Raw genomic sequence first — 15,136 nt, 5'->3', positions numbered from 1 at the left:
AATCTAGGTGAGTGGGAAATCTAGTTTACGTGGAGCACAAAAGAATTTGCAAAAAAAAGCCGAAAATGAAGCCCAGCACTGAAGATTTCAGCTAGGGAAACACAGATAAGTACAGCACCTCAGGAGAGCTCTGGCTGTTCATAAAAAGTTACTCCGGAGATAAGGGAAGACAACAGAGACTCAGACCACCATTAATCATTGGGATGAAACCCTGTTTTTCCAGATCTCAGGTCTAACGGCAAAATCTAAAGGTTGTCTGCTTTTGCTAGGACAAAATTCCTACATAAAAATATATGGAAGCAATGCACATGTTCCACAAAACCCACGTTTACACAGTAAAGAGAATATATGTTTGCTTTGATCTTAAGTTGCCCCATAAATTTTTAATAACACAGCCGTAAGACAGAACTCTTTGGACAAAAAGCAGCAGCCGCAATGAAATCCAAGCATGCGACTCATTTCAAGTTAAGAAAAGTCACTTCTGATACATTCCTACTAGAATGGCCACCAACTTCACGCTCGGAAAAATGCACATTCGCCTCACAGCAGTTTATCTGCAGATTATTCTCTTCAGGCTCCTGCTTCCACTTGCCATCTCCAAAAGAGAGAGGGCAAGGGACCATTCAGTCTGTTTTGTCACCTTCTCTCCTAGTAGCAGACAATGCTAAGTTCAGATACTGCTGTCCTCTCTTTGTTTTTCACTGGAAGGATGTTCCAATCTTTTTTTTCCCCTCCCTACAGAGAAACTGTTAAACGTTATTAAAAAGTGAAAGTATTTTAAAAAAAAAGTTTTAAAAAGTGTTAAAAGTACTAAAAAAAAAAAATTACTTTTCTACTATGCACCACAAACAGACTACAATTTCTAGTTGAAGCACAAAGTGACAAAGACACCAACACCTTTTTATATACATATATAAAAATAAAAGCAGGAATCATTGACATCCGGAGAAAAATATTAACCCCAGTGCTTTCAATAGTGCAACTCATGGGAACTTCATCCGGAGTGCTGTTTCCAGTTCCTTCCTCATGATTAAAGAATTAGCTCCGATGTACAGTATTTGAAACCATATGTTCACACATACACTATATAAAACTAGCATTTTAGGTAAACTGGTGGGAGGTCAGGCTCCCAAAAGCAGAGGCTATCGAATATATAGCTAGGGAAAGAAAGAAAAGAAATCTCAGTGTTTAAGACTCGCACATCTCTTACAAATACCACTTCAGCCAAGAAAACAGTCTAGCGTTTTAGAGGAAAAAAAAAATACAATACTGAGAGAGAAATCCAGCAGCAATAGGGGGCAGAAAACAGGGCAGATGATTGCAGTGCCATAGGATGAGCAAGAGAAAGAAAAGGCCAGCGAGACCTAAAGCTGCCTCCATGGGAGACAGCTTTACAAAGCAGAGAAACGGCTGCCAAACAGCCACCACGCTGCAGCAGAAAGGCGCGGACAAGTCAAAAGAAACTCAGCTTTCTAAATGACAGCAGATTTGGTTCCTGCGTATGAAGGGTTGATCTGACTTCACAAAGTCAGCCTAGCCTCCGCGCACGTGACACTGAACAGTGCAAAGCCCGGCAGCGGACACAGCTCTCGCGGAGTGCTTTGTTTAAACACACAGAGGGGTGTTTATGGTTTACCTTCCACATACCTTGTTAAATGAAGAACATGGGATACAAAAAGATATACTAAATGCCTGAACCACAAACTGAGGATGTTTACAGGTATACGCTGGGCAGATAGCGCTACTTTTGCCTTGTCATTATAGTCTTTCCTAGGATCCACAACTGCTAGTTATGTGGCCTCTGCCAGAGAGAAGGTAAAACTTCTCTTCTGACCAGTACGGCTAGTCCTTATTCAGCCTGAACGCAGTCTTCAAACTGCGTTTTGCAGCTCTAAGTAAATCTTATTTTATGCCTATATTCAAAGGTATAAGTCAGTATAATTTTCCCATTACTGCAGATCACAGCTCATCTTAAAGCACTACTTTCAAGCCGCGCACACATTTTTGGAAATAGCGTGTGCACACACCAGTGGCGCTGCGTAGCAAAGCAGGAGCCTTCTTGAATTCACATTTGAAAGGTCTACCATGTAACCAAGCCAGTTAAACAGCTGGCTTCTAACCCTTCCTTGTGCAAGCCATGATGTTAAATCCAGGGAGGCCAGCACACCTGTAAGAGCTACTGTACAGGGCTTGAAAAGGTCCACCTTTCGGAAATAGGCAGGAAAGAAAGAATGGAGGACAAAAAAAAAAGTCACAGATCTGTCTACATGAGAACTATCAGTTTAATTTCTCATTTGAGCATATGCAATTTTCTTGCATAACTTATCCTAAAATTAAACATGGGGACATGTTGATGGTCTAAGTGGTTTTAGAGCTCAGTTGGTACCAGTGTAAATGACTGGACTAGACAGACACGTCCCTGCTATGAAGATGAGCTCTCTCAAAGCTGCAAGGTGGAAGCGTGCACGCTTTTTTGGCCTGGTGGCTTCAGACACCTGAAAGAACACTGTTAAATCAGTTTTGCCTTGAGGCTGATCAAGGCCAGAGCTGAATGGTTAGTTAAAACAGATTTTAAGATAAGTCTATAACAGGAAACTATGACTGCAAAGAGCACAGGAACAGGTACAAAAGAAAGACTGTCAACAAGAGCAGGGAAAATGGGCAAGAGAGAATCAAGATGCAGCAGCAGGCAGAAACATTATTTGCAGTTTCACTGGTTTCTGGCAACACCAGTCATAGACTAGGACTACCGACACATCTGCAGCCAAAATATATTGATAATACTGCAATAAAACAATGGCCCTGAGCCTACAATCTTTTCTCAGAAGTACTTCTTTTTAGATGAAAACTGAAGGACCTTCCTCTTTCGCCAGTTATTTGCCAGAGAACATTTAACACATGCTAATAACCAGAAGATCAGGATTATGGACTTTTTTTTTTTTTTTTTTTTTGGAAAGTAGGCATGAAGACTACAACTGTTTCATTCTTGACGCTGTGCAGTTCTCTAACCTTAAGAGACAGACTATAAAGCAGAGGTGGGTAGCAGCGCACAAGAGGACACTTCAAGTAGATTTTGAAGCAGTCGCTACCATGGAGGGTGGGGGGGGAAGGTTGCACGTAGTAAATTGTTTCATCAAATAATTGGAGGACGGGACAATGTCTCCTTTGGAAATTTGACAGTAAAAGTCTGTCAAAAGCAAAAACAATGGAGAATTAATTATGCTTAAGAATGAAAGGACCTGGAACTCGGTGATCTTCAGTTAACTGAAAGAAAGTTTCCTCGATACAGTTCCAGTCCAGTTCTTGTGAAAACCAACAGAGACCGCTCCCTCTGCCTCTAATGCTAGTTGCATCTTGTTTGAAGGGTTCATCCCTTAAAGGAATTCAAATTTGATGAACATTGCAGATATTCATTCATTCTTCTGTTCCATTCTCAAATATCTGAGAGGCTGAAAGGCTTCTCCAGCCTACCTTTCCCACACCTTTTTATAGAGGGGGAAGAGAAAAGTTTTCAAGATAAATTAGGAATTGTAGGCATCCTGCCGCAGCTGCGGGATCCACAGCTCCATCATATCAGTTTTAAGCCTTGCAATACCTCAACGAGAGTGAAGTGCCCAAAGCCCTTTCTCCAAGCACGAAGCAGCAGCAAGTCCTTTAAGGAAAAGGGCAAGCAGAAGGACAGCCATGACTGCTTCATGGTCACTGTCTTCCCTTTACTCATCAGCTCACAGGTGAAACACTTCTAAATTAAAGGACACCTGCATTTAAATAACTTGTGGCTCGAATCTCCCCTCTAGCTTCAGAGCACCTACACCACCCAACAAGTTACTGGATGCCCAGGTGTTAGGAAAGCTCACCTTCTCCTCTTGAAGCTGTTCCTTTTTACAGGAAAAAGCCTGAACAGCGTACCTGGTTTCCAGTTCCTATCCGGTACTATTAGCCAGACTGTTTATAAAACAACTTTAAAACACCAGCTTTTATGTATTACAATTTTATGAATCTTGAATGATACCTCATATGTGCTGGATGCATAAAAAACATTATGGAAACATGGTCTGCATTTAAAAATGATTTAGTGAAAACAAATGATTTATCTTTATTAAGTGAACCGAACCTTGCTGCATCCTCCACTGAAAGATTTCAGTATTAGTGACTCTCATTCCTCATCATTCTTTTTTTCGCTTTACATTAGGACGAGAAAAACAAGCATTTTTGCATTTACAGCTCCCAAATGGCTTCTCAGTTTTGAAATAGTCTTTGATCTGAATTATCTGAATCTACTGAAATGAAGAAAATATTCTGTCTGCAAATGCAGAAGAGACTGCTACTGTCACAAGATGGTTTACTACTTCATCAGATGCTGGTTCCACGTGCTTAGCCAATGGTGACTACCATCAGCTCACTGGTTTGACTTTATCTGAGGTATTGGCTATCAAAAAACCCCATTGCTTAGATTCCTTTTAAATACCAGAAATGCAGGCATTACATAAAAATTGATTTCTATTTAGATTTTTAAAAAATAAATACCTCTTTCTTAAACCTATATAAAAATGATGTTTAATTTAAAAAAAAAAAATTTGAATCTATGTTACAAACCGAACTTTGCAAAAGAAAGTGTCATTGCAGCACTAATTGCTAAAAGAGGGTGCAGAGGCTTCACTACCGGTTTTATTAGCTAACTCAACCAACAATCAACTTTTATTCTTATCAAAGATACAGATGTATCCATTTGTTACTAAATGGATCTGTTTTCTGCAAACTAGATACCTGGAGTCTGGAAGTTGTAAGCGGTGAATTCGGCCCTTTAGCAGCCCAAAGCTTCCAAGCAGGAGAACTGTAACACCTTCTTGGAGCACTATTTAAATTGATTCTCATTAGTGTAAACAAATACACTCTAAATGCACTGTCTTGATGGGCAGTAAGCTCTTTGGAGGGACTATCTCTTCCTGCATACTTGTTCAGTGCTTAGCACATTGGGGCCCCAGTTCCAGTAACGCTCTCAAGCTGCAATCACACCGCTATAGTCTCATCTGAAGTATTTTATCAGCACTTCATAAGCAAACTTAACCCACCCAAGCAATCAAACATAAAGACCCCCAGAAGAACTAGATCCCAGCTTTCTAGTCACACAAGCCTCAAGAAGGGGAAAGATACTACCTAAACAAGCGATACATGTTCCAAAAAACAAGATTTTAACGGAGAAAGGGGAGGTGGGAAGGAGAGAAAGAGGGATGATCTTTCCATAGCACTGCAATGCCACAGGAAAGCGCCACGTTTAATGTAATCAAGCTCTACATTGCAGCCATATGGAAACAATTTCAGTCAATAAACAACTCCTGCAAGAAGACAGCAGAGGAACAGAAAAATCAGATACCGATTTAGCTAGGAGGCAGGAAAGCCGCTAGCTGAGCTCAGAGGCTTGCACTGTAAGAAATATTCATGTCCCACAGAAGAGCACGCATTTTTGAGTCTGCGTTACTTGCCACACCTCAGATTTGAAGCAGCAGAAACAGCCTACCTTCCCTTTCGGTCTCTTTCCAAGCCTCCAAGATCCTGTGCGTTAGTTCTCTTCCCCTTTTTCCCCCCCTTCTTCCGAAACCGTTTTCAAAACCTACCTCCACGGCAGCTTTCTCACTGGATAGCCAGAAAGGAAGCAGATATCCCAAGCTTCGGATGGATACTCGTCCTACCCCTCCGCCTTTATCTGACTGGAATTTGCAGGTTTCAAAACAGGGATTTTGTTATGGAGCAAGTCCTTTCAGAGATCTTCCTTACAAAAAAAATCACTTCTTACTGACAATGGTATTAAAAATCAAGCTTGGATTCAGGACCCTGTATTTCACACAAAGCTCCAACAAGAAAACAGGCTACTTCTACAGCAACATAAACATTGTGTTTCCTTTAGGAAGAGATAATTCGTTTGCACTCCTGATCACAGCTGGAACACGGTAGGACTAAAAGCTAAATCAGTTCGGGACAGCAAAAGGGAAATTCAAGGCAGACAAACAATCAGCCCATAAAGGGAGCTGCATTTTTAACAGAAAGTAAAAGGCACATTGCTATGAATAAAACAGGTTTTACTCGAGTGTGACCGAGGAGTGGCCGCAATATTTATCAGAATTATGCCCATGAAATAGAGGATAATTCAGGAGTCTCTTCAAAAGCAGCCACTTGCAGAGGCCACAGGGTCTTCACTTCCACGATGCCAAGTGGTCTGCAAGCAGAGAACACCACTGCCCCCAAAAAGCGTTCTGTTTTTATACATGGAGACGTTCAGGAACAAAACGTCTTGGGATGTTCCTCTTACAAACAGCAAGTGCAAGATTCAAGACATTAAAGAAAAAAAAAAGCATTTGGGAAGGAAGAGCCAAGATTACCGTGAACTGGTCTCCATTAGAAAGACAGAGGGAAACATGCTTTTGTCCTAATTTATAAGTAATAAAAGATGATCGTAAGCATACCTATTATGGAGAAACATTTTTAAGTCTGCCTAGAAAATAGGCACCAAAGAGGGGTTTTTGCAGTCTTGTAGGGTTTTTTCCTCTTTTAATGAGGGAATTTCTACAACATCATAGCAAACGCCCACTCTAGGTGAATCTTCATATCATGCTAATGCTCAAAGAGGGGACAGAGCATACCTGGAGAGCTGTAAGGTGGTCAGCTGGATACCAAAAAAAATTTTCCCAGTAAAGAATTAGAGAACAGGGACTTTGGCAGTGCCAGACAGCAAGTTTTTACGGCAAATGTCTCGATGAACGACTAACTCAATTTTGAGATTACAGAAGTAGTTGAAAAGAAGAAAATACGTACACGGAGCATACTTTGGTTCTAGCGCGAGTCCACATCGGCTGCTCCGTATCGACTGTTACTTTCCGAGACCTGTCAGTTAGCCAGTTCTTAATCTACTTCCTGGTATTGCATCATGCTAATGTTTTGTCACTAAATTTAAGGTCTGATGCAGTTCAACATTTTTATCTCTGTAGATAAAATCTGTGATTTGACACCAAGATTACAGGAACAGTACATAATTATGAGGAGAGGGCAGCAAATGAAAGACGTCTGAATACCTAACTTAGCTGAGCTCGGGAAAGCAAAATACATTGGAATACAAAGGCTAGTTTATATTCAAAGAAAAGCAGACCACAACTACTACACGGCAAACTTTTCCAGAAAGAACCTCAGTGTCAGAACAGGCCCCTGAACAGGGTTTCCCCGCGCAAAAGGGCTACTGAGAACCTCTTAAATAGCTGGGTAGCAAGAAGAGTCATCACACCTCGGCATTCAGTATGGATCAGACAGACTGGAAATGGAAACCAAAAATGGTGAAGGCTATTTTTATTTTTAACGTTGCGGAGGCCGTGAAGAATCACCGGATGATCTGAGTGCTGGAGAAAATGCCTCAGAGTGAGACTTAAAAGCTCAACTCTGTTTCCTTATCAATCGAGTAACCTGATTACAGTGTGTAAGTACCTCCATGGCAAGCAAGTATTGGATACTAAAGGCCTCTAATCTTGTCAGGAAGGTCATAACAAGAACCAGCGGCTGAACTTAGACAAATTAGAAATCAGCCACTTATTTTTAACAGTGAGATGGCTCACACTACCAAGAGAAATGATGGGCTTGAAATTAGCAGTGATGGACCCACAAGGCTGGAAGGCTTTCAAATTGTTTTTAGCCAAACATCAGTTATTGGTCTCAGTTTCAGAGAAAACGATTGAAACGTATGGACCTGTGATAGGAAGTATATCAGACAAGGCGGTTCAATCGTCCGTTCTGGCCTTAAAGTTTATGAATCTCCAATACACTAGCATTGTTCTACTTCAATGGATGAGGAAATTAAAAGAGGCATAAGCCTCACGTTCAGTAAGTTTCCTCCCTTTCAGACTGGTGCTGTTACCACTAAACAACGCTGCTCCACCAAAGGGATGGAGCTCTCTTAAATGCAAACAGGAAAGAGTCACCTCGATTGAGAAAACCGGTGATGAACTACTACTCTCTCGCATCTGTGACATGAAAATCAGCATTAGCTGAAATAACTAGTTCTTATCCTGTGTAAATACACTTAATGCCATTCATGTTTATACTACTGAGAGCAGCGTGCACTTCGAGCACGCTATCCAGCCAAGAAACTTCAAATACTTTACCAACATGAAAACATCTCAACAGCCCCGAAAGGATTATTTTCATATTACACACTGGAAAACAGGCAGGTCAAGAAGTTTGCCCTGGGTCGTGAAGTAAGGCTTATGGCAGGGCCTAGAAACGAGAACACAGCGAGATCTCACTGCTAGGAAGAGCTTTCTTTGTCAACCTTTGAGTACTGCGTACACGTCAGAGCTGCTACATACCCAGTTGCTCAAACTCCAAAGCCCCGCTAGTTAAATCACAAAGCCATTTCTAGTGAAAGCTAACATTGTAATCAGAGAAGCTGATCATGACAGAGAAAGTGTCCAAAATAAAGGTCAGAATAAATAACCAAGCAGAAACAGTGCTTGTATTTTACGAACTAACTAAATGCTTTCTGCTTCCATTAATATTACAGTACCACTGGAAGAACAAAAAGCAGATTCAGTACTTGCTTCACAGTTCATAAGAAATGGGCAGCTCAAAAACGCAGGAAATGACTATACGCTACACTTCCTAATTGATAGGACATAAGCTTATCAGAAGAATAAAACTGGCTGTTCACAAGGCTCACTGAAAGAGTAGCCTACAGTATTGTTTCAGCAGTAACAGTTGGTTTATTGATGAACATAAGAGTCACTGACATTTTTTGTTTTAATTAAAGAAAAACAAGACTTCTTAGCTATGGAGTTCAAAAGTGTGGAGAAGACCAAGGCCACGAATTCAGGGCAAGTGAGATTCAGCTGGAGGCATTCAGATTGAAACATAATTAATGCAGTTTGTATGCCTGGCTTGCAAATTACTTCCTTAGCCCAATATTAATACTCCATCTAACACCACAGCAGTGAAGAGGGTTCATATAAATTTAATGTAGCCTAAATACACTTCTTACACGCAAAGAGAACAAAAGAATGGCACCTCCATGCATGAAGCAGGTAATGAAATAAAAGTTGTTTCCTCAGGCTGCAAGAAACTTCTGTAAATCTGAAAACAGCACTCCACCCATCAAGCAGATAAGTGACTGGAAGGAAGTACTTGCCAACATACTGTGGACATATACATGAAGCTAGGTTCTTTGGTAAGTCATCCTATGGAAGTCATTTTGGTATATACATACATAAAACGTCAGGAAGGGTTAAGTTTATTAATGAATTTCACTGTAGCACTTGCAATGAAACCAACATTAAATGATAAAATAAACACTCATACAGAAATTCTGTAGGAAAAAGAGTCAGCTGACCTTCCATACATTTTAGCTGGCTGCACAGGAAAGATAAAGCAGAATACACTTTGTCAAAAGCACTGCACTACAGCGGTTCTCAGTTTTAAGAGCAGTTGTCTTTAACTTCAGATTCTGCATGCAGCTTTGATTAAGAACTGGGAGAGGGAAATCTGCACATAGCCACGTAAAATAACCAGTCACACATTATTTTTTAATTCTTGAAAAAGCACATCAAAACTGTAATTGTTCAACCTTTTGGCACCTACATTAACACGGTGCTGAATCAAACAAATAACAAACATGCAAGTGCGTTCCCGAGATAGATTTGAAGTTCAACACCGAAAAACTCGTATTAAAAAAGGCAGAAGAAAAGCTATACAAGAAAAAGGGGCATCCCTTCTGCTTTTATGAGCAAATTTACCCCAGTGGTGCTTTCGGCACGACAGAAAGGGAAAAATCCAATGGATTTAAAAGCGATAAAATTAAGAGAATAAATGAGGATGACAAGTGTCAAACCACAGAAGTCAATGGAACACGGGAAATCCTCCCATCACTGTAAAAGTCTCATTGACTTGGCTATTCTTATTGAGCGCATTAAAAGATCAGCCAATAAATTCCTTATATGGTTAATATATATTAATATATCAGAGATGTAAATGAGCAATAGATGGAGAATAAAGAGACAGCTGTGCTCAACTGTCACCAACTTAGTCTGTGACCTTGGGTGAGTCACTTGGCCCTCATGCCTCAGTTTCTCTATTTGTAAAATACTGATACCTCTGTAAAGCGCTTAGATTTACAAATGAAAGTACAAAGTATTATTTCATCACAGAGTGGTTAAGGAGGACACTGGCTCAGCCATAATGAATCAAATCTGAAGCATCAGAGCCGTACTACCCTCACACACCACCCAAGTTATGGCCATAAATCGATCACTTCTGATTAGGTTAGGCTTTACGACGCTGTAATTGTGATAGCAGCAGTTTCATAACTGTGAAATGAGCTCTTTGCTCAGCAGCGTATTATGCAGTAAGCCTGCATTAACAAAGAGATTTTGGTTAACGTGATTGAAACAGCACAGAACAGACATATCCCAAACACAATATACTTTTTAAGGTTATCTATCATAAAAGCTTCTCGACATGCTTTTATGGTCACAAGCTAACCCTGTGTAAGCACACGGTTGAGTGGGAGGAGAGGGGAGGGAAATCAAACAAAACCATGTTTAAGACAGAACAGATTTTCAACCTAGCGTGTCCCTTTTAGCAGGCATAACATAAAAATGAACGCACTTCTCGCAGTTACGAGATGAAATTTTCAGTTGGCCAGTAGCTACAGAGCTGGTTCTCTACTTCTTTTTGTGGATCACAGGACTGCCTCAATGTATAAGAATATTCTATGTGCCAACTTGCAAGGAAGACCACATAGTTAATAGTTTGCAACCTCCTTTCCCCTAGAAGATCTTCAGTGTTGAGTAACAAAATTCCTCACATGATTTCAATGAGAGGGTTCACTTGACAGAGGCTGTTTCAAGATAGTATCATATGTCAGGGAAGTGCTGTTTAAGATGAAGCTTTTCAACTTAGTATTTGCAGGACTCAATTGATAAAGAAAAAACTTCAGGCTATAAAGTTTGAAACTGGAAGAAAGAAAAATAATCTCTAGATGTTATTTTTAAAATGTGGAAGTCAGCCAATTAATGAAGAGAGGAAGAAAACCTCTGATTAAAGCCCTGACAAACTCTGGAGATGAGGGACTGATTACTAGCTCTTCCGCAGACTCCACGTATGAATCTGGGCGAGTTAATCTCTCTCTACCTCAGTTTGCCACCTGCAAAATGAAAAAGAACAATTTTTTTCATATCCTGTTATTCTTGTTTGTATTGTTCTCCAAATCAAAAGCACTTGTCAAAACACTTATCTTTAGCATTAACATTGGAAATTGTATGCATGGCTAACATACAATTAGCTTGCACGACTGAGTGTTGAAACAGGAACCCTTAATATATTTAGCTACCCAACTGCCCTAATCTTTATACATGTCAGAAGGGAGCTTTAGGCAATGCAGGAATATTAGAATGCTAGACTATAATTCATTGATACTCTAACATATAAAAACAGTTTTAAGGATTCGAATTAAACAGCTCGCTCCCCAAAAAAATCAAGTGCTCCTTAGCCACTCATAAAAATCCCACTGTAATCATGGCATTGGTCTCACTTAATTGACAACCGACAAGATAATATGAGGACAGGTATAATTAAAGGCCCAATCCCACTAGGACTTGCATGCGGACTCAGTGCCTGCTCCATTAAAATCGGTATAAAGCGAAATCGACTCCAGTGATTTTAGAAGTATCCAAGCTGCAGAGAGTTATCAGCAAGACAAATAAAGACCTCTTCTTTCACAGTTGGAAGCACCCCTTAAAGTGGTTGATTTTAAATCCTAAACTTCCCAGAATATGAGAAGTATTTGCAACAAATTCCAACCCTGTACTGTGCACGTGTAATTCTGTAGTGGCTCTATGAGCTCTACACCAAAGTCACGGTAAAGCACAGGTTGCTTTCTTTAGATTAAAATGGGCTGTCATCTCTCGCAAGTCTGCTTATTTCTCATTTTTCAGTTTCATTAATTCTTCCAGTTCCCCTCCCTACCATCATCATACCCTGAAGACTCAAATACCATCACTGTCCCACTGACATACAAGAAAAAAAGAGCAGTCTTAAAAGTTAATGATAGAACTCTTGACATTATTTTATTAAAAACAAAATAAAAATAATTCAGAAAGAGAGAGTTACAAACCTCCTACTTCCTCAGCTCCTGCTATGAAGGAAAAAGCCGTATCAAATAGTTCCATGAACTTATGGATTATCACTATTAATTAAGCACTTCATAACAATTTAATTTTCAAAACACTGGACAGCCATGAACTCTCAATATCCCTTTGAAAGATACCAGTAAGATCCACGCTATAAATACGGAAAGAGCCTTAGAAGCGAGCTTTCTGAAGCAGACACTGGTTCCTAATTCCATGTGGAATTATCAGAATCACAATACTAGAGGGATGCATATTTTCTAGAAAGGTCAACAAACAGAAAGGAGTTGCTCAAGACTGCTTAATAAGTAGTTGTGGAGATAAGCAGGCCTCATCCACACAGGATTTTCTTGAAGATTTCCTTACCACTCTTTGTAAACCCTGCAGTTTCACCTACGGTAGCATTCCTATAAAACAGCTGGCAGACTGCATACCACAATGTCGTCTAGACCTGCTCTGAACAGAGTTGGATGACACAGTCGTAAAAATGCTGATGCCTGTTCTGGTGCTCGCACCGATGCTAAAGGAACGATAGGAGGAAGGACAGACACAGCTAGGTAAAACACAAGTTTCTTGTTCCTAGGCTCATCAGACGATTCTGTTAGCCACACAAAAAAGTTGTGGCTGTCACGGGGTTAAACAAGAATTTTCATATAAGAGAAAAGACACAGCATTCCCAAATCCCAGGATCACGGTTTACACACGCAATATCAAACCCCACTCTTCAGAGAGCCCAGTGCTCCTAGAACATGCAGATAACAAATGCATCCCAGCCTTATATTCTTCTATCCATCTCCCATTTCTCCCCTACTTCCCTCCCCAACCTGTATCTCAGAAATGTTTTCTTCACAATTTGGAAGAGAAATGGCAAAAAGAGAGATGCAAAATGTAGACTTAAATTAAGTTTGCTCTCTGCTGTTGAAGGATTTGGCCCAGGCGTGACAGGAGGAAAAAAAACGTTAAGAGTGATAAATCCATATATACCTACTCCAAACTACACCCGACATCCCAAGAGACATGGTATAATGGTAAATAAATATAGATGCAGTTCCTACTAATGAGGCAGGGTACAGCAAGGCCAAAGAAAATGCAATCATCTCAGGAAAAAAAACTGCACAGGACTCCTCCTCTCCCATCCATGGAGGAAATCAAATGCCAGCTGCACCATCCCAGGAAGGAAGCAGAGTCCGTACCTGATGAGCCCTGCAGAAATGAGCTAGTCACATATCATGGGACGCAGGCGGGCACTTCAGGGTTTTGCAAAGCCCACAAATTATCTGCCTAGCACAGGCCATTTCTCCAGTATGGTATATTTTACATGCTCTCATTCATGCAAATTGTAGTTTTTCCACCAGTTTCCTTCTCCTCCATCCCCATTAGTTTGAAGCAGGGGCACGTAGCCAGCGTCTATCAGAGCTGCTCGGACCGTGTTCTCAACCGCGTGCCCTGGCCATCAGCTTAACGCTTTCTTCCCTGCCAAGTTTAAATCTTCCTAGCTTTAGTTCATACACGTTTTGTACTTAAAGCCACTTATCCGTACCTCTAACGTTACTTAAGCTTGAGAACAAATTAAGATATACCTGACTCTACGAAGAGCAAACAGGCTTGCAATCTTCATTTCCTCTTCCTCTTTCCCTCCCCCCTAAAAAAGCATTTTTTTCTTCCCTATATATGAGGGGGCAAGGAAAAACAGTACACATGATCAAGGGTTTTTTTTTTTTTCAGAGAACAAAAAAGCCAAAAAGAAAAAAAAAAAGGTTTCCAAAAAAGTGCTCTGCAAACATACCAAGAGATACTCTTTAAAACAACTAAAAAAAACCCATCAGACGAAACTGAGCCTGGAGAACTCAGCGCAGTCCGCCTCGCGTAGGTTTCGCCCGTAAAAACACTCGTGGCTCGTGTCACTTTACCCCCCCGAAGCAGCACGAAACAGTTCAGCAGCGTTCCCCACCGCTTCTTCCAAACCGTCTGGGGGTCAAACCCACTCTTCTCCCGAAGAAGATCGCAGACAGCAAGAACGTTTACGCCTCCCCCGCCCCAAAATCTCCAGAAGTACAAAACCACCACGCGTACGACACCCCACCCAAGCTCTCCAAGCACATTTGGGGAACGACTTCCCTCCGGGTCCTCCTCCTCCCCCACCCACGTTAAAACTCTCCAGCAACAAGACACCCTCCGGGTTCACGCCTTGTCCCCCCCCCCCCAACCCCGGCAAAGCGCCGGGAGCAGCAACAGATCTGCCCGTCGCCGGCGGGGGCCCCCTCTCCCCTTCTCACCCCCAGGGCTTAACCGCCCCCCCCCCCAAAATAACCCCTCCGCTGGGGGGGGGGGGCGATCCGCCTCGCACACCTTCCCCCTCCGGCCTCCCCCCTCAACCCCGAGGTAACTGCTCGGCCAAAGTGCTGCCGAGCCGGGCCAGCACCCCCCCCTACACCCCGCCCGGAGGAGGGGGGGGGGAGGAGGAGGAGGGTTGGGGGGGGCCCTCGCCGCCCCCTCTCACAGGCGACGAGGCGGCAGCAGCCCAACCCCGGGCTCCAACTCCGGCAGCAAACAAACAAAACAAAACACACACTCACATTCCCCCCCCCCCCCAAAAAAAAAATAAAACCCCACAAAAATAAACACACCCACCCAGCCCGAGGGGACTCTGCCACCGCGAGTTCTTCCCTTCCCACCCAAGGAGGGTGGTGGTGTGTGTGTGTGTGGGGGGGGGGGTAAATAAATAAATAAATAAATGGAATGAAATAAAAATCCCAGGGAGGAAAATGGAAGGGCTCCTCTCCCGTTTTAAAAAACCTTCCGAGGAGAAGCGAGAGGCTGCCCTGCCCTCCCTCAGCAGCCCCCCCACCCCAGGCTCCAAGGGGCACCTTCCTCCGCCGCTCCGCGGCTTCAAGGAGACGAGGAGCCACCCAGCTCCGCGGCACAAAACTCTGCCGGCGACAAGCGGCGCGGGCTGAGGGGCCTGGCCCGGCCTGGCC

The 15,136-nt window shown here is 42.1% G+C and overlaps 1 protein-coding gene across 46 annotated transcripts in view; it reads right to left on the bottom strand.

The window, feature by feature from the left end:
- Positions 1-15,136, bottom strand: part of HMBOX1 (homeobox containing 1) — a 109,425-nt gene that overhangs the window by 93,633 nt on the left and 656 nt on the right. Inside the window, exon 1 of one of the 46 annotated variants that reach the window (XM_068936831.1) lies at positions 13,739-14,128. The exons of 38 other annotated variants lie outside the window; for them this stretch is intronic. The gene's annotated coding sequence lies outside the window, so the exon portion shown is untranslated. Of the gene's footprint in view, positions 1-5,615; positions 5,897-6,810; positions 6,832-13,738; positions 14,129-15,136 lie in introns of those variants that run through there. 7 more of the 46 variants (XM_068936837.1, XM_068936825.1, XM_068936826.1 and 4 more) reach the window with 7 other exon arrangements.

The sequence above is a fragment of the Struthio camelus genome, chromosome 3 (genome assembly GCF_040807025.1).
Source record: "Struthio camelus isolate bStrCam1 chromosome 3, bStrCam1.hap1, whole genome shotgun sequence".
Taxonomy (NCBI): domain Eukaryota; kingdom Metazoa; phylum Chordata; class Aves; order Struthioniformes; family Struthionidae; genus Struthio; species Struthio camelus.
The sequence above is the reverse complement of the archived record's forward strand: the minus strand, read 5'-3'. Positions and strand labels throughout refer to the sequence as shown.